The following is a 27,983-nucleotide window of genomic DNA, read 5'->3' as shown; positions in this document are numbered from 1 at the left end:
ATCTCTTTTTCACATACAAATTCCTTCTTGTTTAACTAGTTCAAATGTGCTGCAGTTCACAAAACAATTTTGTATAGGCCAGCGACGGCCTCTCAATCAAATATAATATAAGCGAGCAAATGTCGTGCCGAATTTATCACAACAAGGCCTCTAATGAAAGTATTTATTTTTATATATTCAAATCAACATTTTCAGACAGTGACAACGTCATCGATTCAAGTCAAAGAGATCGCTAGCCTTGCTTTATTTTTGGTGAACAGCTACCCGATCGAAAAAAGACATGTTAAACTTGGTGCAATGTTGCCGAAACGGAATGGGCGTCCTAAATTTCAATGAGCCCCAGCAGGAAATCTGATCACGTGTATGTTATACATCAGGGCTGTAACCAAGTCACGAGGCTCCGAGTCCCAAGTCAATCTCACTTTTATAGTTTTGACTCGAGTCAAGTCGAGTCAATTCAATTTCCCATTGAGTCAAGTCCGAGTCCAAGTCACCGAGCAGAGGGTCGAGTCCGAGTCATGGTATTATGACTCGTATCCGAGACCAAGTCATTGTGTTGACTGCTCAGTTTCCAGTTGAAGTCTTGTTAAACCAACCCACTTTTTATAATTCTGTTTGGTGATATTCAATGATTTTGATTTATAATATACTAATTTTCCTCACATTTAGCAGTTTCTTGTCGCATTTTCAAGTACCAGGACCAATATCCGAAATTCCAATAGGAAGGCCACTTTACTGTTCTTCGAAATTACGTTGGAATGTCGGTCTTGGTCGTCTTATAGTCTCGAGTCATATGGCTTGGTTCGAGTCATGCACAATGACTCGAGTCCAAGTCGAGTCAATACACAGATTGTCTCTAATCGAGTCGAGTCGTTTCCCTATTTTGAGAAAATGACTCGAATCAAGTCGACTCATCAGAAAATGGTGACTACGAGTCCGACTCGAGTCCGGTCAATCCTGCTATATATGAAAGTACCAATATTATTGGCCAATACATACGCAAACTTGAGAAAAAAATCACGTGACCAGTAGATTTACGCATATTGATTTTTCACAGCAGTTATATTAGCGATTGGTGCATGGTAAAAAACACAAATAGAAGTGTGGGGGTCTGTTGATTAAAGCCTTCTAGAATTTGTATGATTGGGACCAAGACCATTGTTTTTGGAGGTCTACAAAGTGTTGTTACAGCCCTGCTATAAACAAACACTCTGTACCGCTCGTCATATTCTTCGTTCAACATGTGTTTGCGCGGTAAAAATGACCTTTTTTAATCATCGGGCAGATTTCTCCTAAGGGGGGAATTTTGGCTCAAATTTCGACCAAGGGAGGCACGAGATGAAAAAGGTTGGGAACCACTGCTGTAGGGGATTCCCACAAAGTCAGTGGGGCATAACGGTGGTTAGTAATCCATAATATTATTCAGATAGGCACGCCTACTGCCTGTATATAGTATGCACTATGTGCAGCATGGCCATTTATTTTTCATAATTTACCGTCCTCACGACTTCTCTGACTCCCTGCCACCATGTTGTGACGTCACGAAAATGGCCGATATTTTTTTACCTTCAACGGCCGATACCGATATTTCTCTCCAAGTGTGATATCGACTCGATATTATCGGCGAGCCGATAATCGGTCGGGCTCTAGTAGTGATGCACTTTGCACAGCCCACGGTTTTAAGTAGAAGCCTAGTTATTTGCCTCTGCTTCGGGTGATGCTTGGAATACTTCATTTTAATGTCACTCTCAAAATGTTCAGTTATCATCGGCTGAGACTTTCCTGTTATTGCGTGAGTTTTCGAAGTTGATGCACGGAAACGATCGCAGTCGTTTGACCTTTTCATAGCTTCGGCTTTGGTTTCCACGTACTTTCTATAATCCTTTGGGTGCTTGCAAGAGAGATGAGCCTCCCAGTTGGACAATTAGTTTTTGAACCCCTTGAATTCGGAATTTTTTGCCTTCTTCACACATAGAAGACACCGTGCAATACGACGTCTTGCATCTTTGTCGACAAGCTCATAGTACAGGGGAAGTGATTCTGAGAGTTCGTTGTCACTGCCCAGCTTCTCTCTAGCAGAATGACTTGAATCAACTCATCAGTTCATATCTTGTGGAGATTCGTTCATGTTAATATTCAGCTCCACAATAGTACGAATTCTGTAACACTTTGCCATTGCACGCAACTCGAACACTAACTGCGACTGCGAGACACGCTGTGTATGTGCCGGTTGGCCTACTACCTTGATTGTCGCGTTGCCAGCCTGCATTGTGTCGTGTCGGACTATGCTACTGAGACTGTATGGCTATTATTTGTCACAATAGGCGGATTGGCTCAGGTTTTCATTGCACAAGAGGTATATTCTTGTTAACTTCTACGAAATGTCGCAGACAACGAGGCCTTTTCAGGAGTCAGGACAACAATAAATTAGATTAGAATTAAAATTAGAGCATATAAAGATTTCACAAGAGCATATAAAGATTTCACGAACTAGATAAGAATTAGAATTAGAGCATAGGAACATTTCACAAATTAAATTAGAATTAGATTACTGGCATTTCGCTCTAATTTAGTGTGATTAGACAACTAGAATTTTCTAGTTGTCCAAGTCTGGTCCGGTCGGCCCCTATAACAGCTTCTGAGCAAAAAAGATTTGTGCGGCATCCATCTCACACAGGGTTGCCAAATTTGGCCCTTTTTAGAGGCAGTTGGCCCCCAAAAAATCAATTTGGCCCCTTGGCCCTTTATAGTAATTGGCTCTTTTTGGAAGTAGCTGAGAAATAGCATCCAACTAGCTATTCAAATAAATGTATCTCGCAAATTGAGCTGGCGATGTGTATGCCAATGTCAAAGATTCAGTGGAAACACTGTAGAAGATGAAGATTTGAATTTGTTTTTGTAGAATGTAGAGGTAGACTGTGTTGGAATTGTAGATTTGTGAACAGGTCCATGGACGAAAAAGCATCGAACATGGTTGGAAGCTAAGTAGCAGAAAAGTCTGAAGAAAAGTACCCTTATAGTACCTAATGATTGATAGACATTTCAAAGAAAAAACTTCAATATAACCGGAGAGTTATTGGTGAAAGACATAAAACTTGAGTTGGATAAGTTTCCAATGTAAAGAAACTATTCTCTCAATTTTTAATTAAAATTCATAAAATTAAATCACTCTCATATTATTGCACAGAAACTTTAATTTTACGATTTTATATTCAGTTGGAAAAGGCTTGAAATAATAGCAGTTATTGTAGTTGTAGGTAGTTGATTTGGAGTCCTACAACAGTATCAACAATGTAAGACTGGAATTCCAGGTGATTGACAAAAGGTCTGTGGGTAATGTTGCAACGTTATTAACGTTATTGAACAATTTAGCCCTTTTTGGCCCCTTTTCCGGCGCTGTTTGGCCCTTTTTCTTAAAAGATGTCTGGCAACCCTGATCTCAAATATGGTGTGCTGCACCAGTTTGCGATGACTAATATGCTTTACATACGCCCTGAAAAGTAGGAGTAATTGCAACCATATCGGACTCGGTATTTCTCGGATTTATATTCAGTTCTAAAAGTGCAAAATCATTCGCCGTTTCATCTCTGTCATTTTATTATTTTAAAATATGTTCCAAAATGGGGTAAATCGGACACTAGGTGGGGTGAAACGGACACATCATAAAAAGTACAATATGTAATAATCTGGTGAATACTTTTTACACTTGACAACTGTCACGACCTTCATAACTATCAGCCACCCATTGAGAGGAAAATAATCTTGTGTGTCCATATTTCCCCATCTCCTGCCTACCTATTGAAGAATCAGTCAATAGATGGAAATTGCATGCTCTAAGCAAGTCGGAATGTATTTGAATGTCAGAACTTAAGATAACTTCAGTAAAACTGCGATAACTTCAGTAAAACTGCGATAACAAAAATAACATAAAAATATCTCTGAATATATAGATACATAAATAGAACTACTAAAAATGAACATTGTAATGCCGCTGAGCACTAAAGCATAGAACTAAAGTAGTAAACAATCAAGTCGAATATCTGCAAGTTTTAAAGACCAATTATGAGTATAAAGAACTGTATAAAATGCTAATATAAATAATATAATAATCTGAAACATTTATAGAAACCATATAGGCCTACCAAGTTTTGACCTGTAATAAAGAGAGAACAAACATTTTAATTATAGAAGCAAGTAGGCTTGTTGCTTATGCACAATTGTCACACATAAATGTTACCACACCTCTACCATAGACAACAGCACATATATCATGGTACCATGCATCACAAATTTGACATTGAATCCAACCCTCATTCTCATCCTCATAAAAATTACCACCACATATACCACAATTGTTTTCTGAACTTACACTTGAGGTAACCGCATTGATACTAGCGCAACGATTTTTCTCAACTTGCTTGACTGGCTGAACTGGTTTTGTTGATTGAACCTTCTCCAAGGCACTAAGCTCATTTCTGTATGTCTGACCTGTCAATACTCGAATTCATGTCTCGATTGATTTCTTGTTTTTCTTTTCTGAGTGAACACTGGAAATGGTAATATATTCTGAAACGAACTCGCTGCTGCATTTTCATCTTCCAATGAACGAGATGAGATGGTGTTGACATCTCTACAGAAGCTCGTTGAAATGGTAGAACTACAGCATGCGTCTTCAGTCGGCATAGGATCAGAGCTTCGGATCTGTACATCAGTTGTTTTTGATGGCTCATATGCGACGTCGGGAATTACCGATTTTTCAAGAGGAAAGAGACCAGTTGATTTAATAGACTGTACAGCATTCCTCATAGTCAGGCCGTGTTATTTTTGGCATATGCCAAAACTGCAAAAAATAACTTATTTTTGGCATTTTTCGATTTTTATTTTTGGCAGTTTTGGCATCGTCCTCTAAATAGATAGTTTCAGCCTCAAATTAGTCACAAAAAAGCTTTATTTGGGCTAGTTTGTCAAAAGACACCACAAAATGTGCAGCATCCACGTATAATCAGTGCCAACAAACAATGATAAGAAAAACCTAACGATTTCATAGATTAATAATATCAAACGAAACCACAAAATGTGCAGTATCCATCGGAATCGGTGCCAATAAGCAAAAAAAGAGAAAACCTAACAATAAACACGCTCAACAGCTTATTGTTACATCTGTTGAATAGACTTAAATCGTTTGCACTGTAACAGTGCTTACAAACGCAAGTCAGCCAAGTTTCTCCTAAATTTATTTCTCGCCCAGCGAATCTGGGAAATATCGGCTTCAACAGTAGCCGTTGAGGGAAAGAATGTTGCCAGTCATCCACAAAAGGATTTCAGAGCTTCAAAATCTTTGGACGGCCGAACCAGCTTCCATGCATCATGAAAAGAGATCACTTCGCCAGTGCCATCTATCTCATCGCGGAAGGAATTTTCTTCCCGATCCTTTTCCAGGAGTTTCCTGTGTTGTCTCTCAATACATTTTATTTAGTAGCCCGACTATCATTTCTCCTTCAGTCTACCGATATATTTTTGGAGGACTTTTGTCACTTCAGGTGGCTTTAATATTACCTACTCGCATGGAAGAGTCCTAGGAAGGTTAGCTTGTTTAAGAACATTGACGCAACAAGACTGGTTGATTTTGGGGGTTCCAGTTCCATGAGAAGAATATAATTTATATTTTAAGAATCAGTACTGCGGCAGCTTCTCATTGATACCCGTTTTATCAAATGTAGCGCTCGACAAGCCCGTCAAAAATGGTCGTAAAATTGCCTTTGGACAAATGGAAAGTATGACGTAAACCAAATGCAGTCAGCCGTTCAATCTCGCTGTGCCCACACCATTTAGGACACCATGCTTTCACCCCTGTGGTCGGCTAGACCCAGATTAAGAAACCTGACTTTCACAAACGCTCTTCTCGCTTGTAACGCGGTCCTCACAACACCATGAACGAAATACACTATTTGGTAGGCCGTGTTATTTTTGGCATATGCCAAAAATTGCTTATTTTTGGCATTTTCACATTATTTTTGGCAGTTTTGGCATCTGGCTCCTGAAATGCCAAAAATAACACGGCCTGCTCATAGTGGTCACTTTCATTTACGATTTGCAGAACAACTCGGGAAAATCCAGCCTTGATATACCCATTCCGGGATTATTTCGTAGGCGCATTCGAGCAGCCTCCTTGTAGTAGTCCTTGAGCGGTTTAAAATGGATTTTATCAAGCGGCTGAAGATAATGACTGGTATGCGGAGGAAGACTCACAATTTCCACATTGTTCTCCGCAGCATACGCAAGAGCTTTTCCACATCTTGTATGCGACCCATGGCCATCAGCAATGTTTTGCCAGACACATTTTGCTTATCCATCCACTCATGAAACAAATCACGATTTATGTAGCCAGTTTCACTGTATTTTACAATTGTAGGAGGCATGACACGTTCCAAGCCAGCATTGGGTCTCTTCCCCTTGAATATTACCATTGGTGGAGTCTACCTCATTGGGTGCAGACACGGGACACACAAGGCAGACACGGGACACACAAGATGTTACATAATGCGGTTGGTGTATTTACTTCCAGGAATAATATGATTCAATAAAATCAGTAAAATTGACACGGTGGTGTGTTCGTCGGTACTTTTCAACAGATATCCAATTCTCGCGGCTTTTGCCGTCAAAAGAACCCGTTCTCGTTCGACGTTGATGCGCTTATTTTGAACGCGACGCCATGCTCTCAGCAGTTCCTCGTGGGTAGGCTTGACAAGGCGTGGCACTGATAATCAATAGTTTCCCCGGCGACGCAGTGTTCTGCAAACTGCGGCACAGCTTTGATCTTAATCTTCTTCGCACCGATTGACGATGACGACATTCGAGATTTAAAAATCCTCTTGCGCAGTTTCACATGTCATTTTCCGTCCGTACGGCTTTGTGACTTGTTACTGCTGCACTTTACCATTTTTCTTGCTTACAAAAATACTGTCTTTCGTGACGCAGGTGTAACTTGGAAATTGTTGCTCCCGCATAGACGTTGCAACGCTAATGAAGAGTCTTTCGATAGCGACTACTGCGCATCTACATTGATTGCGGTGTGATGATTAGAGGCAATCGGAGGCAATCGGAATGATGAGATAACTAATTCAGTTCTGAGACTCCTAAAAATACCAGGAACGCAAATTTCAACAATCATTTAGCGTCAAGGTGTGTAGGCTAACGTGCAATGTATTCGTAGCCAGGCTGAAAAATCGATCTAGTCATTCGCGCCGAAGGCCGTGGGTTTAACCAACCACGCCAACACGAATAATATTCTTGTCTTTGACAATATCGAGAGAAGAAGCGTTTCGGAGTAAAACCAAGCACCTTGGTAAAGGCTGTAAAATCGATCAACCCTACGGTAAATCACTATGGTTTCGCTTTCGTTGATCTCAAATAGATCGTCAGGCATATTCGACTCAATCTAATGGAGCGGTTTTCAACCTTTTATGGGTCATGTCATTGCCAATTTTTAGGTTTGAAAATGCTTTGTGACCCACGTCTTGAACTGGTTCGAAATTGGCCACTTGTGCAGTAATTCTGAACTTGTTATGTCATAATCCCAAGCCCTCATGCATCAGAGATTGTCAGTTAGCTGGAACAAGGGTGGATTCGAACGGACAGTTTCATATCGACGTGGTTATATGGTTACCTGGACTTGCTGCTGTTAGATAAATAACTATAAATTATTTCAAGTTTCAAAACCGACACTTATCTGTATTGCGTGATGGACGAATGGAACTGTCCGTCCATTGACCTTGCATTGTAGTAAATAACAATATTACCAATTCCTTAATTCGATGCGTTTGCTGACGTACAAAAGGATAGTGCCCAGATGCTCTGGATGAGTAGGGCTATTTTTTTTTGACATGTCAAAATTTGTTAAAATTTTGTCGAAATTGTAGCGTTAGGTCAAAATTTGTCAAAATTGGTAACAAAGTCAAAAAATTTTAACCTCTGCATTTCGATTGTATCGTAGATTTTGTACTGTCGGTGAACTTATCATTTGATATTTTTCACCTTGTAGCCTACTTAAAACAGCCCTATACCATTGTAGACGGCAGGGTTGTAATGACTCGAGTCATGACTCGACTCGAGTCAGACTCGAGTCACGATTTTTTTGTGACTCGACTCGAGTCAATATTTGGATTGACTCAACTTGTACTCGAGTCATTACGCATGACTCGACCCAAGTCATTGACTCGGCTTATTTTATATGACTTGAAGATGGAGAAATTTGCGAATCGCATCTGACGAATTATGCCGACGTTGCTATTTGTCATCACTGCTTTTTTACACTCGTCTGATATCAGTTGTGCCGCCGTAAAAACGGACAAAAAAAACAGACCAGCTGCATTTACTGCCATTAGAACAGTTCGCAGTTGGCCCCGCTCTCCACTTGTTATTTGGCTACAGTACCGGGAACCTTTGCAGCCAACATTTTCACGCCAGGAACCAAACTCAGTCCTGTTTCGTCAGCATTATATATCCGTTCGGGGTTCCCTAGAATCGCATATTTCGTCATTAATTCTTGAATTAATTTGAAATACTTATCAACAATCGGCTTGTTCAAGTGGATGGCCCTTTGAATAGATAATACTTGTGGCTTTCTGATTGTCAGAGTGTCCTTGTGACGCCCACGAAATCCCCTCCACCAATCCAATCCAGCCCATCTTTTTGCCAGTGGAGAAATTATGTAGAATATGATTTTCTTCAACAAATTCAAAAGCCAATTTTCTTATGTCTTCAACAGTAAGTGGGAAACCTCGTCTCTCAAATTCTAGAATATGAGTCAACAGTTTTGACTCATTAGCCTACCCCAACAAACAAGACCTACCTAGCTTCTTCGAACTTGACTTTTTTGTCAAATCTCCTGACAAGTGACGGATTAGAGTTGCCCTTGGTATGTTAAAACTTCTAGCTGCTGCCTTAATTTTTGATCATCTGGAAACCTCATCTATTGCTTTTTTCATATCATTTTCATCCCAACTCGCTCTATTACTCTTTCATTGAAAATTTCGCGGCATTTTAGCATAAAAGTATAAAGAATTAAAGGTATCTGTAACATGGGGTAATATGGACACATGTAAAATGGTTTCAAATTACAATTGAATACAGCTACCAAATAACACCAATAACATCCTTTATGTATGTTACTATTCAGGTAACAAGTCTAAATTTGATACAGCAATCCGCCAAATAATTCGACGACATTTGGAAGATGTGGGCCCCAAATGAAGTTTACCCCCTCTGCCAGCCACATCTAGCTGCAACAGATACATCACATATTTAAAATTGATGAACAGGCGGTAAACATAATCAAACGCCCAAGTCGAATTTATAATCTACACTGCACCGCCTTGCAGTACACCGATAACACGAATATAGTCGCAATCACAGACATCATCCGGCATACAGGTCCGGATTACATGCCTATTCTACAGATATGTCACTCTTCCTCCTCAACGAAAGCGTCAACAGTCGCTAAGGCGACCAACACAGAGCTAAATCGATACCTTGTTGCTGATTTCGCTGTAACGAGTTGATATGGCTTTATTTCGTATATTTGGCGGCCTTATTTCGTATATTTGGCGCCAAACATACTCAACCCTACTTGGTAAGTGATCGAATATACTAATTTACCTGACAAGTGTCCATATTACCCCTGGTATCCGTTTCCTACCACCCCCTACTCTATTCTTGTTTCTGTTCAAACCATTCGCGGTGAGTGAAACACTCTTTAAAAGTGTAGGCCTGCTACGCAGTGGGATTCTCTTGAACCTGAGTCCAGCCGACTATCGATTCAAAACAATAACAATCCAAAGTCGAGCATATATCAAGAAACCAGAGCAAATCAAAGAACAAGTAATCAAACGAGACAATAGAGACGGTGCGATAAGAGAGCTAAGTAGCTAAATTATTGTGTAACAATAGCCCTCTATTTACCGGACCAAGACCTGACACATCGATCTCGCCTTCCTAGTTCCGACACACGCTACCTTTTTTATCACCTGTCCTTCTATGTTATCTATCTTTACTTTTCATTGAGTGTGCACTGTGCATGCCTCTTTCGCCTACGCCAGGTGGATGTGTGATATCGAAGACTACTCCAAGTCGTTTCGACACCTTCCTATCTTTCATTGTATCGCAGTATGTGGTGCATTGAAATGACGAAATTAGTAGCAATAAATCGAAATGAATACAATGCCAGTAGAAACTGCTTTCATAACGAAAGATGTCGTGGGCCGCAAAATACGGGTCCGCGGGTCGCGGACTATGGTTTGTGGTTGATATAAAGAGGTAGTCGGTCAGAGTTATGTTAGGGATATACTTATTCTGTGGTGGGTTAGGGTTAAGGATATATTATTCTGTGGTGGGTTAGGGTTGTACAATGAAGGCTGGATATGACATGCGGTTACATGTTAGTGTAGGTGTGTAGTGTATCAGTGTGAGTTCAATCGTTATTTGGATTACAGGAGATATTTAAAAAGAAGAAAACATGGGATGCTGGCAAAGGGATCTGTGGAAAAAGTAAGACAGATATCTGTGTGGGGGAAAGTATAGGAAGATTTTGTGGAGTCTTTTCTTGTCCTGTAGTAGAAGTTGAATTGGTTATGTGTATAAGTTCGAAGTGATGGAGAAAGTCAAAAACCTTATATATAACTGCATTTATTGTGTACTCTATGTACTGTTTTTTGGGGGGTATTCATGGTGTTTGCCGACTACTACCCAGCTAGCACGCCCACTTGGTATCCAGGTGGAATTTAAGTGGTTAGGTGGGATGGATAATAGGAATGGGTTAGTAACTTGTAACCCACATCGAAACCAAGCGGGATTTCCATCCATAAAGATGCGTGGTTATACCATACCAATCCCAGGTAAGTCTCTTCTCATTGTACCTATCATTAAGTTTTTGTCAGGGATATATAGAACTCCGGGATGGCTGACTTCTTTTTGGCCTTTACCTAAGTAGGTCCAAAAAGTTACCTGCATTCTACCTCTAAATATCCACTTTTCTGCAAGCTTGCGATGCAGCAGTATGTAGAATAATGATCCTCAACCTTTTTGCAGAATAGTTAGTGAGTATTGAGTAAGCTAGACATTCTTCCCATATCTCAACCTTACTGCTGTATAGCCAACCACTGTATAGCCAACCAAGTAAAGTATGACAACTCTGAACTTCAGTAAATCATGAATGTGTTTAATTTCTACACATCATATAATCTGCACGAGGCCATAACTAACAGAGTGAATAACGAATAAAATCAGCGTCATCTACCTATTTAGAAGCCACTGTCGGAAACCGTGCAGCTGGGAAGGGGGGGGGGGATAATAGGATTGATTAAATCAACCGTTTCAATTTGCGTTAATCTGCAATTACCATGGAGTAGGGTTGCATTTAAAACAAACATGTTTAAAACAAGGCCCTTAATGTTTTATTCAAGCCATGACGTCAAGAATATTCAATTGTGACGTCATATTGGATTGACATTGACAGTTGAAAATATAGTGTAAATATAGCTCCTTTGTCGAAATATCTGTACTGTTGCTGTTAAACCGACTATTTTGAGGGTTCCAGCCATCCCATATCGATATTAGTCGGCTATATAGGGTGGTGATCGTCCGTAGGCTCATACAACATGTTTTTGGAAAGTATTTACACAATTATGGCATAATTTTACAACTTGAAATTTTTTTTTCAAAAGGCCTTTGTTTAAAACACTGTTTAAAGCAGAGGTCTCAAACTCAAATGTGCTCGCGGGCCATTTTTCCAGTTTTGACGACGCCGCGGGCCGCAGCATTTATATGGGTATTCTATGTCTTTCCAAGTAGGCCTTATTTGGCGGGAATGAATTTTCCTATTGAAAGTGAGCCGATCCAGCAGACTGACAGTAAACACACATCGGCAAAATGTGATTTACGTTTGTATCAATTTAGGCCTGGCATGAAAAGAATCATCACATTTATAACTATTTGAATAGAATTGTTGTTGTACTTGATACATATTAACTATAAGATATAGACACATATGGGCGGACAAATGTATGATGCCATCATAAAAGCTATCAGGTTATAATTTTCAGCTACTATAAATATTTTGAATCCAACAGACTGATAATAGAGACTGATCATATATCAAAACATTTTTAAGTTGAGCATTATAATTCCAATCCAGGATTCGTGTATACTTCTGATAAGTAGGCTATTAATCTCATGGACAAATATCTTCAAATATAGGAGCAGAAAAAAATATAAATATGATATAAATATATTAATGAATGTGTCCTAGTGATTGAAATGTCGGAACGCCGATCGGCCCATTGCTGTTACATCGTTGGAGCGTACCACTACGGTACTCGGTACTTCTAAGCGGCCTTAATAACATGATTTAGCGACCAAAAATTGCCAATGGTTGCCATAACTATACTTGCTTATAGCGAAATACCAAGCTGCGACCTTCTGATCTATTACTATTCCCCTGATACGCGATTACTTTGTTGCGTCCATGGTTCTAACAAATGTACGGCATTCCGAGTCACTTCAAGTCCACTCCGATACCTAAGTGTTGGAGGTTTACCAGTCCACTCCGATACCTAAGTGTTGGAGGTTTACCTAGGCTCCTTCTCGCCACCTCATCCGCGTCAGCGGTGTCTTACAAAAGCCTAGAGGCGGACCGTGCTATAAGTCGGCAGTTACGGAAAATAAGAAGAATATCGGCCTGGTGTAAATGACCTTAGCAGTCGACAAACACCATCAATACCCAAAAACAAACAAACAAAGTCCACTCAAGTCATTTTCATTTTGCCATCGAGTTAGCCCGAGTCTGAGTAATTCTAAGAAAGGTCGCGTCCAAGTCCAACTCACAAATTTCAGTCTAGAATCGTTCAAGGGTCCGGACGAAATAGTGAATGTTCCACTGCATGGTAGCATTTGCAATTGATGTGATAGTGAAGTTTGATGAATAGTTTAAGGCTTTCGGAGCAATTTTAAAGGGAATTTTCACTTTATAACCTGAAAATATATGTGTGACACTTATATCTTGTCAAATTAATAAAAATCGAAAATGTGGTGGCGGGCCGCACAGAATGCTCTGGCGGGCCGCATGCGGCCCGCGTGTTTGAGACCTCTGGTTTAAAGCATGTTTTGAACAAAGTGTTTTAAAACACCGTTTGTTTTAAATGCAACCCTACCATGGAGCATTTCCAATAACGAAAAGATAGCACGGCCTGTCAGGACTCGAAATTGTGATAGCAGCATTGTCATCTTCTACGTCACTCAATGAAAGTTGATCAAGAAATCAACACACCATTGATACTTCTCTTCAGGTTCAAATGTAGCCTCGGAGGTAGAAGTTTGGTACATATTATTATCAATTTGAGAAGTATTCGGTAGACCCAGTTGCTGAATTCAGCTGATATTTTGTTCAATTAGAAATAGTTTCACGACCATAGTGAAGAATTACCACCATTGGCTTAACGGTACATCACGAATGGGGTTTCTGAAGCATTTCATGCCATTCATCAGTTATGAAATATTCAGTTTCATTGTCTTGCGGATTTTCCGATAGAGCGATAGATGATTCTATGTTAAAAAAAACCATCTCGGTGAGGAGGCACGAGATCCAAATATTCACATTGTGGCCATCTTTGCCAAGATTTCAATGGGATGTGCCCAGTACGATATATCAGGTAGGCCTATCCACTGTGGACGTGATGCAAATGCTGGAACATCGCGTTTGTTTTTCTGGAATCTGCAACAAAAATGAACAAATGATGTATTTAGAGAAACAAATTAACCTTAAGAATATATATAGATGTATGCAGAGTTGGTCAGTAGTGAAGAACTTCTACTTCATTGCAGTACTCAAGTAGGTGTTGCCTATTTTCGAAGATACATCTTGTAATTTTGAAGTAGCCATCTCCAAACTTAAGGACCTTGCAGACATATCACTTTCTACTGCTACTTGAGGAAGTTTAAATATCAGTACGCCCTGGGCATACAACTGTTACTTGAGTAGCAATGCTGAATACTTTAACCACATCAGGATTAATGTAAATCCCTCATTTAATACTGTATCACAAGAATCAGCCAAACTTACCTTAGGCCGACTGAGGAGAGGTCCATGCTTTATTGCGACGATTTGACGAAACCTTGCAAATTGAAAGCAATCTTCAGAGTTTTCTCTTCCTTCATCGTATAGGCCTATAGCCTATATAGGCTATAAGTGTTTATATGGTAAAGACAGGCCATATCTCAGGGTCGTGTCCTGTCCTGACGATTGTGTTGGTTTATTCATTCAAGGGAGTGGGCATCTTCAAGGCTTCAGTAAGTTGAGCAAATGGTCAACAAATGTTGTGGCCTTATTCTGGGAGTCAGCCATTGGCAGTTCACAACAGTGGACTTCTGTTGAAGTATAATTCCAGTATTGTAGCATTAAGGTGCCGTTCATTAACAAACATATGATGCCTTGTTTTATCAGACATGTAACTGATGAAAAGCATCTGTAACAAGAGATTGGATTCGAAAGTTGTTATAACAGTTGTTATGGACACTTACAACTGCAACGACCTTGACGTGCTGTGTTTGTATTAGATTCAAATGTTTGGTTATTCTTAATTGAAATGCCTCTTGAATCTTGCATACCGGTAGTCTACTCGGTGGCTCCAATTCTTACTAGGAATAATCCAGCAATGATCTCGGATAAGGCTGCAATCCCAGCACAACCTGCATATTCACATATTAATCTATAGTACAAGATCTTAACAGACGAAGTCCCTCCTAACGGTCGCCTTCATAGTCGACACGGCACAGTGTAAATGTGCACTTGTACTTGTACGTACAGCCTTGGATGGTGACATACATTATATCCCATAAAAACATACCGCAAGGCGTACCGGTAATCAAAATCCTACAGCTGATATCAATGTTAACGTTGGGAATTTTTCTACATTCTGTTATCTTCTCACGATTATCAACGCAGCTAAACATAAGATACTACAGAAGCAGAGATATTCCGTAGGCGAGCAAATGACCGTACCGGTATTGGTATACCGGTAAATTGCTGCTGAAATGATTGGGCCAATACCGCAAAGTTTCACACTACCTGAACATCTCATAACCTGGTTAACCTCTAGCTTTATAAAAGAACATAAAGATGGATATTATATGCCTCTACCGCTCTCAAAGACTTAAAATTACACACAGATGAAGCGGCTGACCAGAACGTGCATCAAAACCGAATGCGCGAATCTGGACCTACTTAGGTAATACCGCGATGACGCAATTGACGCAGTCAGCCATCCCGGAGTTCTATATATCCCTGGTTTTTGTTATCAAGTCATCTTGAAACATGAGAAATCCACTTATAGAGGAGCTCAGATTTCCCATATATCACCCACACAGGAACCAACCTTATTTTCCATCAATGTTATTTGGTTTATTTCATCGAATAATAAAGGTGATTCCGTATGTAGTAAAGTTTTCTAGCTATTATGCGATCCCTGTTGGTTGCTCGAACATCGAACATTAAAACCCCTACTATGCTTTACTTCGTCAATGTTATTTGAACTATTTAAAATTGACCGTTTGTCATACTGAAGTGAACTTAAAGTTCCGATGCTAGAGTAACCTACTCAATTCCTCACAGCGTGCGTTATTTTTTCTTGCGTAGATCCCATTACCTTTATCCCTTATCTGTATCTACTATTTTTAACTCGGGATTAATTTTACTCGTAAAATAATTGGAACTTGTTATGTTCGTCAATAAAGACGGGTCGATTTTTCATACGGCTCCCACATGTGACCGAGTAGTTTTCCGAAATAGATGCTTGTTTTATATTTTCCTACAGCAAGGTTTGTTCATCTATATCAGTGGTTCCCAACCGGGGGCCGGTGGCCCCCTTGGGGAGCCACGAGACAGTTGCAGGGGGGGCCACGATAAGGAAAGATTTTTCACCAACTTTTCCGTTTGACGGTTTTGAATTCGTGCTATTTCTTCGGTGTCGTGCAGTCTGCTGCGTATGATCGGAACCACTGCATCACAGTGGGTGCTTCGTACGCCGCTGTTACGCTAACGCGTGAAGTTTCAAATATGACATCACAATTGTGGTACAGTCGAGGATCAGAGATGGCTGAATCTGGCATGCAGATAACGAAGACGAGGTCGGGAGAGACGGTTGTACCTCCCCAGCAGGCTAGCTAGTTGTAGTTTCTCTATCACTCTCTGTCGGGAGTAAGGGGTTGGTACGATACCTGTGTGTTGTTCTGCATGTGTGGGGTGGGCGGTATGCCGGTATGAAAATCATGTGGTATGCCGTACGTGATAAATCAGTAATGCCGGTATCCCGGTATAGTTGTATTAGGCTACGTCAAGAAAATGCAGCTACTAGTCTCGTTCTCAGGAGCTCAAAATAACGGAATTGAATCTTTTCATATCAAGTATAGAGAGCCAACGGTCAAACCTAGCCTATTTTAGACTCAAATAGATATTACCGTAAATTTTAAATTCAAAATGCCTCAAGTTCGAAAATGGAAAGAAAGTTATGTTACTTTCGGCTTTACAAAAGTTCTCCGAGATCGCCTAGAATGCGCGCAATGTATGCATTGCTCGTATGTTATGTCCAATGCGTTATTACGTCCATCCAAACTCAGAAACCACCACGACAAGAATCATCCGCGGAGAAATGACATTGGCAACGATGCTTTGGCTGCTAAGCGAGTACGATTCGACCGTGAAGCAACACTAAACCATTTCGGATTCCTGCCGGAGGAAAAGCCAGCTCTTCAATGTAGCTATGAAGTGGCATATCGGATTGCAAGGTGCAAGAAGCCGCACACTATAGCCGAGGACCTTATCAAGCCATGTGCGGAGAAAATGGTAGAACTACTGATAGGACCTGCAGAAAAGAAAAAGATTCAGCAGATTTCTCTTTCAAATAATACGATTCGCCGACGCATTGATGATATGGCTGTTAATGTATGTCAGCAAGTTTGCTCTGAAATCAAACAAAGCAAGATTCAGGCTAGCCTTCAGCTGGACGAATCTACTAATTGCGCTCTGGAAAATCACTTGATTGCCTTTGCTCGCTATAAAAAGAGGGAAAGATAAAAGAAGAATTCTTGTTTTGCAATGGCCATGCCAGGCACCACCACCGCAGTAGATGTGAAGACTATAGTGAACTCGTTTTTCGAAGCGAATGGACTCGGCTGGCAAAATTTCAAACATATATCTACGGATGGTGCTCCAGCGATGGTTGGTGTCAAAGGGGGGTTCGTCACGCTTGTGAAGAAAGAATGGCCCCACGTGACGTCCTCGCACTGCTCATTACGTCGGTACGCTCTTGCATCAAAAACTCTACCTCCCAGTTTGATGAAAGTTATGGACGACGCGGTAAAAGTGATTAACTTCATACGTGCGAGGGCCAAAAACCACAGACTCTTTCAAATTCTTACCAAAGAAATGGGAGCTGAACATGTTCGGCTCCTATTTTATACAAATGTTCGATGGCTATCCAGAGGGAAATGTCTCTCACGGCTATATGAACTCCGTGTTGAGGTGGAAATCTTTCTGCAAGAAAACAAAAACAATCTCCACGCCCACTTTCAAAATGAAGAGTTTGTCATGATACTGGCGTATTTGGCAGATGCATTTGGGTGCTTAAATGAAATGAGCCTTTCCCTACAAGGCCGTGATGTAACAGTCGGTGACGTTCAAGATAAACTAGCTGGAATATGCGCTCGAATTGGAGTTTGGGGAGCACGAATCAAGGTACGCTTAACTTCCTCGTTCCCTCTGTTAAGCCAATACCTGGAAATTAAAATGTTGAGTCACCCGTGGACATCCAAACTTGCATCTCTGAGCACCTGAGAATCGTCTCTGCTGAGTATGAATATTATTTTCCCAAAATACGTGTGCATATTCCGTGGTACAAAGACCCGTTCAACACCGAAATTGACCCTATTGAAGAAGAGGCAGAGGAACTGGCAGAACTACAGGTTTCAAATGCGCTAAAATTGGTTTTTGAAAACAAAGAAGATTTTGCCAGTTTCTAGATGTCTCTTTTCGATTCATATCCGCTACTCAGCAAGAAAGCTTCTGTACTGCTCGTTCAATTTGCCACAACCTATCTTTGTGAATCTGGGTTTTCTGATCTGGCTACCATCAAAACAAAATCTAGAAACCGTCTCGATGTTGGCAGTGACATTCGTCTTGCTGTGTCAAAGACTGAGCCAAATATAAAGACCCTCGTCAGACGATCCCAAAAGCAAATCTCGCATTGATGGTCAATTAACTTTCGTTGACTTATTTCGTTTTGTTTTGTTTGCTTTTGAACACCATCAAAGATGGCATTAAAATAATAAACGCAAGCACGTTCAAACAAATCTTTTTTCGTGGTAAGCAGGGAGCCACCAGCGGTAGAAGCCTGTGCAAGGGGGCCACGGGAAATAAAAGGTTGGGAACCACTGATCTATATAGTAAAGTCATATTATAATCGGTTTCCCATTTATTCATTTGCGATGATGGTCGCTGGGACATTTCCAAATTGAATTCCATCTCCATATGAATTGAATTCGAGTACTGGTGAGAATCGGGCGGCCTCGGTTCCACTCCCGTCGGAGGTTTGTCCGGGCTCCTCTTCTTCCGACATGAGACCCGAGAATGACTCGACGAAAGAATGCACTCGCAAGTTATGGAAATCGCTAGCAAGGGCCGTGGCCTCGAAAATGATCAACATCGAAAGTAACTGTGACGGCTGGCACTCTAAGCCGAGGTAGATGTCAGTCTAAAAGACGGCAACTGCGCGTCGGTCGGCATCCTACTATCTGTTCATTACATCGCTTTGTGTCTTATCGCATTGTACATTGTGTGTGTCTTGTTCAGTTGAAAATATAACTCAACAATTACACTTAAACAGTGATGACCAGTGTTGCCACTCTAGGTTCGCGGAAAAACACAAGATTATGTCGTGAAAAAACACTAGATTGGCGAAAAAAACACTAGATTAGTAAATTGCAGGAAAAATTTGCCGTTGCCAAGTAATCATGATGACCAAGGTACAAATCCATAGATGAGAAGTGTTCCACACATGAATTCGATACATATGCATGATATACTGCTTGATTATTCAACGAAAATTAATGATACGAATTGATATAGGCTACATGATTGGTCAACGAAAATTATTGAAACGAATTCAATAGCGCAAAGAAAAATCAAATATTGTCGCTTTCGAATTGTACGGCATCATAAAAATTATCTTTCGATTGTACACCATCCATCAAACATAAGTATCTTTTGTGTGGCATCTTGATCACTACCGTACATCTTCAACCAAACGATGGGGAGATATCATGTGCAGCATACTTCATTTCCACGAATGCAGTGGAATGTGGCAATGCCAAGAGATTCTTCATGAGCTTCCCCATTAAAGGGAATTTTGATTCACCGAATCGATTGTACAGATTTCAATTTTTGCAAAAATTCTGTTGGAGGGCATTGACTGATAACCTGCAGCTCATTTTGCGACCTTGCCAAAGCAGCCCATTCTTCCGACAAATCATCAAGTTCATCAAATAATATCACAGAGGAAATTGCACAGCTAGAGGAATGATTGATTTTACTATTCTTTGTGTTGATATGGCTGTTAATGGATTCAATACACTCAATTATGCTGTCCTCGGCAAAGGAAAATCTTGCCCGAATCCCAGAATCAGTTCACCAAGAAACGACAGAGCATCAGAGCGAAATCGCTCTTCATTTTTTCAGAGACTTTCGCTCACAAGTACGGATTTACAGCGCACCCTGCTATATAATAATTGCTTGTTACTGCACCACAGACAGAATTGTTGAAAACAAACACAGCCAGAGAGACCAAATCGCGTTATTAGCGATAAATTTAGCGTATAATTTAGTAGTCTAACGTTAGAATATTCATTGTTCGCACAATTGCAGAAAAACACTAGATTAGCAAAATTGTGCGAAAAAAAACACTAGAACACTAGGACGACCGAAAAAACACTAGATCTAGTGTTAAAACACTAGGAGTGGCACCACTGGTGATGACGGCCTCACTCACCCACCGTAAAGGTTAATATGTACTCAGATTGCCGTATATATTGGTTTGAGTGAGTTGTGGTAGCAGGTATGTACTGTATAGTCAGGGTTGCCATCGACAAGGACCCAAAAGTAAGGACAGTCGAGAAATTTGATTAGCATGAAAGAGCGTTTTTGTACATACTTTGTATTTATACGAGCCGTGGCATATTATATTCCATACTTTTCGCCAGAAACAATCTGCTCCAGCAACTCCTTGTTATTAGAAAGTGCTTCATGGATCTCGCAACAGCCCAGGTCTAAGTTTACCTTTACTAAGGGCCGTAACAGCACTTCGTCAGCCCCCCACCCCAAAAAAACGCTGGTTTTTGGGCCTCCCCATAGGGTGATAACCAAACTTCTTCGACTCGTTGTGATTAGAGGCGTCAACCAAGATGGGAAAAGGCCGTACACCAAGTTGAGACAAAATCATTTCTTGAGCATATGGAGCGAGAACTCCCGTAACAATGCTGGTAGTCGTGGTCCTGGCCGATGAAAACTTATTTGCGGTATTGGGATCGGGGAATATTGCTTTGAACAATTGCGATGTGCAATCGTTGGCGAGGAATGATTGCTGGTGTTTGACAGTATGGAATGCCCATGGTACTCTCAGCAGCAGCTGCCTTGTAGTAATTATTCACCGACTGGCTTAAAATAATCATTATGACATACTTTTTATGTTTTGGGGTATCAATGTGAGTTGGAATAGCGGCCTTTCATATGGCCTCCACGTTAATGTCACAATTGCAGCTTTGCAGATATTGCAATGTGCGAAACACTCGCCCTTCAAGGTTAGTTATATGCCTTTGAATTCTCTCTAATAATCGTCACGAAAAATGTTCGCCTGCTCATTTTAACTCATCAGATTTAGCTTTATTAGTAGCTAAAAATATATGCGCAGGTGCAATAGAATTTAGATAAATTTATCAATGAATTATAGCTTTACTACTTTTTAAACAATGTGTCGACAGCACTGCGCATTTTTCACTACGCAATAAATGCTGCCTTCCCCACAGCTTGAGCTTATTCTGCTGTAGACCAAGCAGCAGGAACCTGGTACTGCTGTTTACTGCTAAATTGACGTCCGCTGCGGTAGTTTGGTACAGACAAAACTGCTATCACTAACTGCATGCCCTACCCATCTCACCACTTAGAAAACAAATCTTGTGGTGTGAACGTCAGGAGAGTTCCTTTCATTTATGATGTCATAAAATCTCGACGCAAAAGCTTAATTTGAGAATATTATGCAACACAGATACCAGAGGAAAACTATCGAAGTTCTGTAGAGGTTTAAAATAAGACAAAATAAGGACGCAAGTCGAAAATAAGGACATTTCTTAGAAATAAGGACAGTCGAGTTTTCTAAGACGTGGCCCTCCAAAATAAGGACAAATCTTAGAAATAAGGACGGTATGGCAACCCTGTATACAATGTTAAAGTTAGCTAACGTGTAGGGTTTATCGATAATCGTCTACGTCGAATTCTCGGCCCACTTACACTGTCACTGCTACTGGCACTGCTACAAGGACCAGGGTCGTAATATTGTCTTCGCTACCAGCTTAGTGGGTTACCCACATGGTTCCCCATAAAATACCTCTGTAATATGGGGCCAAAAAAGGTACGGGTACCGATTGGTTTCCCCACCTGGTTATCACAATTCATGTCATCTTGATACCTTGTGGTACCCAAGTAGGCGTGCTACCTGAGTATGGTCATTTACACCAGGCCAATTACTCTTCTTATTTTCCGTAACTGCCGACTTTTAGCACGGCCCATCTCTAGGCTTTTGTAAGACACCGCTGACGCGGATGAGGTGGCGAGGAGCCTAGGTAAACGGAAACGGTGTATATTCACAAGAAAGAGTCGACTCTGTGTATAGGAACATATATTAACAAGAAAGAGTAACAATAAAAACGTAAATAGCAATAACTAATGTCTAAATGTGAAGAAAAACAGATGTATGGTAATAGTAACGTCTATAAGTAACGTCTATATAGCCTGAGGTTCTAAATTCCCTGCTATACAAAGTTGGTTATTATTCTAGGCATGGTATACAGAAAATAATATTATATATTTGAAAAAAGCATTATGAAATGGATACGGTATCTAGAAATATCAAGTAATACGGTATGTTGCACTAGTGGTTAAATCGTATATGATGTGAAACTTATTTGAAAAAAATGTTCAATATGGTATATATAGTTCAATTTTATTTCCACGGAGTGATAAATTTCTTCTTGACTTTCTTGTTCCTCATTGGTTGTTGAATATTGTTTCAATTTCTTTCTATTGGGTAATGCGCCGAATATGTTTTTGTCGTCTTCGAAATCGATGGATGGTGTTTTGGAGGTAGTGGGGTTTCGAATATGTTCGATGATAGCGGGTGAGTTCAGTGGTTATTATGCCGGTGTAGGTGTGGGTTATTATGCCGGGTTCTACAGTTATCCAAGAGTGAACCGAAATGATGGGTCTGCCTTCAAGTTTTGGTTCGTCTTTATGATTGAATGGTCCTAGTCCCAATTTATGGGGTTTGGGTAAAAGGTTGAAAAGAGGGATGTGGTCCTTAGTTCTAAAAATGCAACGTTCAATGATCCTTAGGTTTCTGCACGTTTCTCAGTAATAGTTTTCCTATCACTGAGGGCCTTATCTAACATTGTTTCTAAGCAAAATTGAATAGGGGTGTAAATGTTCTGTTCTAATTGTCTAACGGATTCATTAATGTACCAGTTGGTCGAATTGATGCAGAAACCGAAATTTTTATCCGAAATATTAATAACTAAGTCTCTTCTACTTGCGATTCGTTCAATTTGTTCTTCCTGATTTTAGAAAATGTTGGCTTTATATGATTGGTATTTAAGTTATCCAAAGTATATGACATCCCTAACATGACTTGGGGTATATTGCGAATGAGCTTTGGATATGGTCGAATTGAATATTTTGGAGATTGGGAGCGAAATGGGTTTCAGGAAAGGTTTGGGTTTTCTAATGGGGTCTCTAATCTCTATGTGGGGGTTGGTTTTTAAAAGTAAGTTAAGTACTGCACGGGTGACTTCATTTTTGAATTTATTGTGGGATCGAAATTGTTGGGTGGGTATAAAGAAGGGGCCTACACCTAAGATATCAGACAGAGCGGAGTCCGGAGTGTATGTTGTGAAATTGTGGAAAGCAGTGCGAGGTTTGTCGAATTCTTCCGTGGTACTTTTATTAATTAGATTATGGTGTGTGGTAGTGAGGAGGTCATGTATGTCTTGGTAGTAGAGGGTAAATAATTTAGTTGATGTGCTGGACAATTTTGGGTTCTTATATTTATAATTTAGTATAGTGTCGAGTTTTTCACGAGCCGAATTCAAATTTTGGGTTAGGTTTGTAATATAGAGTAAACGGGATGGGTTGGAGATATCGAAGGAGTTGTGTTGGTAGGGTATGGTAATGTCGGTATCGGGAATAGGTAAGTAGTAGTGAAATGAAATGAAGTGGGTATGGATAGTTCCGAGTAGTTTTTTGATAGTTTTCTTTTTAAAATTATGATAGCAAGAGGGTAGAAGACGAAATAGCTATGGGTTGCCATCACTCAAATGTTATGTGAGGGTGGATGCGGGAGGGTCAGGAACCGATCGGCTAGGTTTACCAGTGAGAAGGGGAGTGGTGTCGGTTTCGCAAGGGTGCGTGAGGATGTCTGGTTGGCTAAGGCGGAAGGGCGGAGGCTCCAGAAGTGGAGGTTTTGTAGGGCAAGGGAGAGGGTGGGTGAATCGGTATATCTGCCAAATATATATCATTCTGTGTGCTGGTACCCGTAAATTGAAAAATTTTAATGTTTGTTTTTAGAAAATATGCAGTTGCCTGTATCAGGAAGTGGCCCGCGTAAAAATCATCTTCTTCAATCTTTTTCAAGTATTCGTCCTGTTGGTTGTATTCTATAAATTCTTTCAGTTGGTCCCAGTTGTTATAAATTTCTTTGCTTGCATATTTCCTAATTGACTTTGAATCCTATAAATTAGCAATTTGTCCGAATTGTAGTTGATCAACAACAGCGTGAAAAAGCATGTCCCGTCTCTTGGCACGAAGTGGGTTAGGAACGTGTCTTGTTCCAGGTGAAGTTCCTGTCCGTTGCTGTGAATCATCTGTGGTATGAATAAGGTTTCAGCGTTGTTTCATTCAATCGATTACTCATATACCTCGTGTCAATATATGAGTAATCATGTATTGTCGGAAAGAACTTTCTGGTAGGGGTTTTAGGTTGAAGATAGTGATATTATTGTAGACAAGTTGTTAACTGGATTGCATGCAAAGCATATAGGTAGAAAAATTTGTTAATGAGGAAAGTACGAAGTATAGTACAAAAGAGGCGTACTTTGTCAGATAAGATGTATGATATCCGTTGGTCTAGTTAGTTAGCCAAGCTTGTTATAGTAGAGTCAATTTGGACCCATACTTGGTCAATGCCAGAAATATCTAGCCTATAAGAATCCACTATATCGGATCGTAAAGGTTTTTATATACAAGGCTTACACCCCCTGCCCTGGTGGGAGATGGGGAGTAAATTAAATGTACACCCATTTAGGTGTATATTGGTGGGGGGGGGGGTCACTCTGGCAGTCTGGTTTCAGAGGTACCAATTATACTGGGGATGTATAAGTGTACGCGAGCGATTGTTCAAGAGCTTGAATCTGATATCTTATACGTTGTCGTATTCAAAGTCTGAGATATCAAGTTGATCGCGTTGACCTGTTGTGGGTGGTCAGAAGCCATATTTAAATGTAGGCTTACATGTTCAGAACCAGTGGTGGCTGACGTTGTAAATTACTTCATCTTTTCAAGATCTTCTTCATTCTTAATTGGAACTGGGGCACTGAGTCTTAGAAGAACTTTGCCATTCTTTGTCCATAGGTAGTCAGTCTAGTTCACGCTTCAGATTTCTGACCTTGAAAAATATATTGCGATGCATTTCTGTCAGGCAATCCACAATGAATACTTTTGAAATGTCCGGAATAAGTATAGAATTGCTAGCAGACTTCAATTTAGATCTTGAGTTGAAAATTTTCGTTTTTTGCCAGATTTGAATTTGGCAAATTTGAAATTTTAAAAAGTGTTCAAATTTGAAAAGTGAGAAATATCACTTACCTCTCGTTCCAACAAACTTGCTCTTATATTCAGAATTGTCGGCATGTTGCTTAGTATTCTCTCTTGAACTTTCCTAAATTGATTTCTCATCTGAATTTTCGAGCATTTTTTCGAGTAAATTTCACGACAGACGCAGTTCCATATTGGCTTGGTCTTGATCTCTTCTTCAGAATATTTTGTCAAAACCTTTGCAATTTCTTCATTGGTGGCTTTGTCTTCGAAAAGCATTGTTATCAATAATCTTGGTTTTCAGGGCCTCATGGATATACTCACACTACAAAAATAATAAGACAATTTTGGTCTTATTGTCTTAAAGTGACTTTTTATGAAAAAATGTCTTGAAGAACAATCGGTCTTAAAGACTAAAATCGGTCTTAACAAGAATTTTTAGTCTCAAAATTAAGACCGAAAATGCTTGAAAATAAGACTTTTTTTTACAAAAAATCATTTTAAGAACTCTTCGTCTCAAAATTAAGACTGAAATCGCTTGAAAATAAGACCATTGTCGCTCAAAATCAAGAGACAAATTACATGATTATCAGCAGTATAACTTTACGACGGGCGACGACACGATCCAGAGTGCAGAAAAACAAATCATTGCGCACAAAATTTATGAAGCTTATAATTTGTTTTCCGAACAGCCAATGTTACCCCAGAAGCCAGTGTTCCCAAATATATCAGAAGGAACTGAACTGAATGAACTGGTTGGTGAACGATCCATCCTAATATTCAAACACATGAATTTCAGTGCAGAGGATATATACAGTTTACTGAAACACGTGTTCTTGCCGTCTTCTCGACAGTGCCATGGAAGCCGAGTTCGGGCAACTTCGAAATGGAATTATTGCATGTTGCAATGAAGAATGCCCGCCGTTGAACATTCGAGTCGCAAGGCATTTTGTCAACTTGTTAAAAACAAAGTTTGAAAATGGCAAAATATGTCTTCTGCGGACCAATACCAACAATTAACAAACCAATTTTGTACCAATAAGAGTACAAATGCATGTAATAAAGCGATAAATTGAAATGAAAATTCAGAAATTTCCTAAACTGATCAATACCTCGGACACAGCAGTTACTTTTGAAGTTAAACTATCTAACTGGACCGTATCAAGAGATCAGTTGCAGCGACAAATTTGTCATCCAGCACTGGGATTGGACCGGCATGACCAGAGAGCGTGAGGAACAGGTTTAGCAGGATTTCTTGAACTTTATTCCTCGAGTAACTTTACCAAATAATAAAATGACTTCTGTATCAACCGATTATAAATAAAGTATTTACTCACATTTTTTGCTTTGATGGGGTTTTTGTAAGCTAGGTAATACGCGAATTGTCATCAAACACATCAAATGCCTGTGATTAAGGGTTCTGCTGAACAAACTTTGATGTATGAATTAAAATCAGTTTCGTTAGTTGATATGGAATTGCATATTTTCGCAAATGGTCGATATGTGGCGCGAGAGAAGGAGATCGTGTATTCCGTGGGTGTTTAATTGTAAGGCTACTAATAACAGAGCTGAACTTTGATCTTCAAAACCATCAGTACTTACCAAAAAAGGTTCCCAAGCATTATATATAGTTCAGATCTAGCCTTAACCATGAATGAATTGCTTGCTTGATCGAATTAATCGGAAAGGTCCCGAAGGGTTTTAGATTATTCCTGGTGTGATTTTGCAGTGCGTACCCACCAACTACGTCCGTAAACAGAATTTTCCAGATTTTGACAGTCAATGAGAGCGTATATTTGTTGAGTTTCCGAAGTACTAGCATAGTATTTTTAGGAGGAAGTAGATTCTACTAGACTTAGGAGCTGTACCGAAAAACACCACCTTCAAGTCGAATTCCACGTCACTCCTCTCCTGTTTGAAGTACATATTACTTCTACTTGAGAAACTGTTGAGGGTAACTACTTGAATTGGCACTACTGAAAGGCACTATCAAAGTACTTGAGTTTGACCACATCTGCTGATTGCTGGTAGTACATGCGCACATAAACGACATCCGACATAGTTGAAATAGCTGCGACATATAGATTAGTAGCTGAAAGGCACAAAGTAGACGGACCCATTCTTAAGTGTGTTGTGAATAAGGTGAATGACAATATTTGTCAAGCTTCTACGGAGGATATAGTCAAAGATATTGATGAGCGGATCACTTTAACCTCATATGGCATCCAACAAAATGAGGCAGGTCAGGTTACATTCCTTCAAACTGATTCAGCAACACCGATGCTCCAAGCAGCAGATCAGAGGTCGACAAGACTAATTGCTCAAGCACTTGGATGAATTGATTTAATTGGTGGTATGCAAAGAGAAAAAATTGGTTGGGGATGAAGTTGGACGATTTGAAAGTGCAACACTCCACTATGCTGGCTTTGCATTAAAAAAGGCTCATGTGCGATTTCCATTGGTGGCAGTGAAGTTAGTTGTGCAATGATCCCCCATAACAATAGTTGTGCAATGATCCCTCATAGCAATATCACAACGAAACCTATCCTTCAGAAGAAGACTTCATATATAACGTACAGCATGTTTATCTGAGGTTTTCACGCGGAGCGAACATACAAATTCGATTTTGGCAATACAACACAAGTACTTCTTCAAGGCCATATTTCAGCTCTCTTGTAAATAGACTTCTGTGTTAAGCCGCTAGTGAAAAAGAGATATTATCAGATCACACTCATTTCGAAGAAGATATTGGCGTCTTGGAAATGTTATCCGAAGAAAAGGAAAGAAATGCGGATTATTGCGATCC

At 40.0% G+C, this 27,983-nt stretch overlaps 2 long non-coding RNA genes across 2 annotated transcripts in view; both read right to left on the bottom strand.

Moving 5' to 3' along the window:
- The window catches only part of LOC145435518 (uncharacterized), a 446,234-nt gene that overhangs the window by 201,238 nt on the left and 217,013 nt on the right, over window positions 1-27,983 (bottom strand). The gene's annotated exons all lie outside the window — the stretch shown is intronic.
- On the bottom strand, window positions 22,984-25,614 carry LOC145435463 (uncharacterized). The gene is made up of 3 exons (XR_013913853.1): window positions 25,229-25,614; window positions 24,875-25,028; window positions 22,984-24,228 (listed from the first exon to the last, which is right to left on the bottom strand). It is a non-coding gene; the product is annotated as an uncharacterized LOC145435463 (long non-coding RNA).

The sequence above is a fragment of the Botryllus schlosseri genome, chromosome 3 (genome assembly GCF_051294905.1).
Source record: "Botryllus schlosseri isolate E-star chromosome 3, Bs_hap1, whole genome shotgun sequence".
NCBI classification, from domain to species: Eukaryota; Metazoa; Chordata; class Ascidiacea; order Stolidobranchia; family Styelidae; genus Botryllus; species Botryllus schlosseri.
Note: the sequence above shows the minus strand (reverse complement) of the source record. Positions and strands in the feature narration are given on the sequence as shown.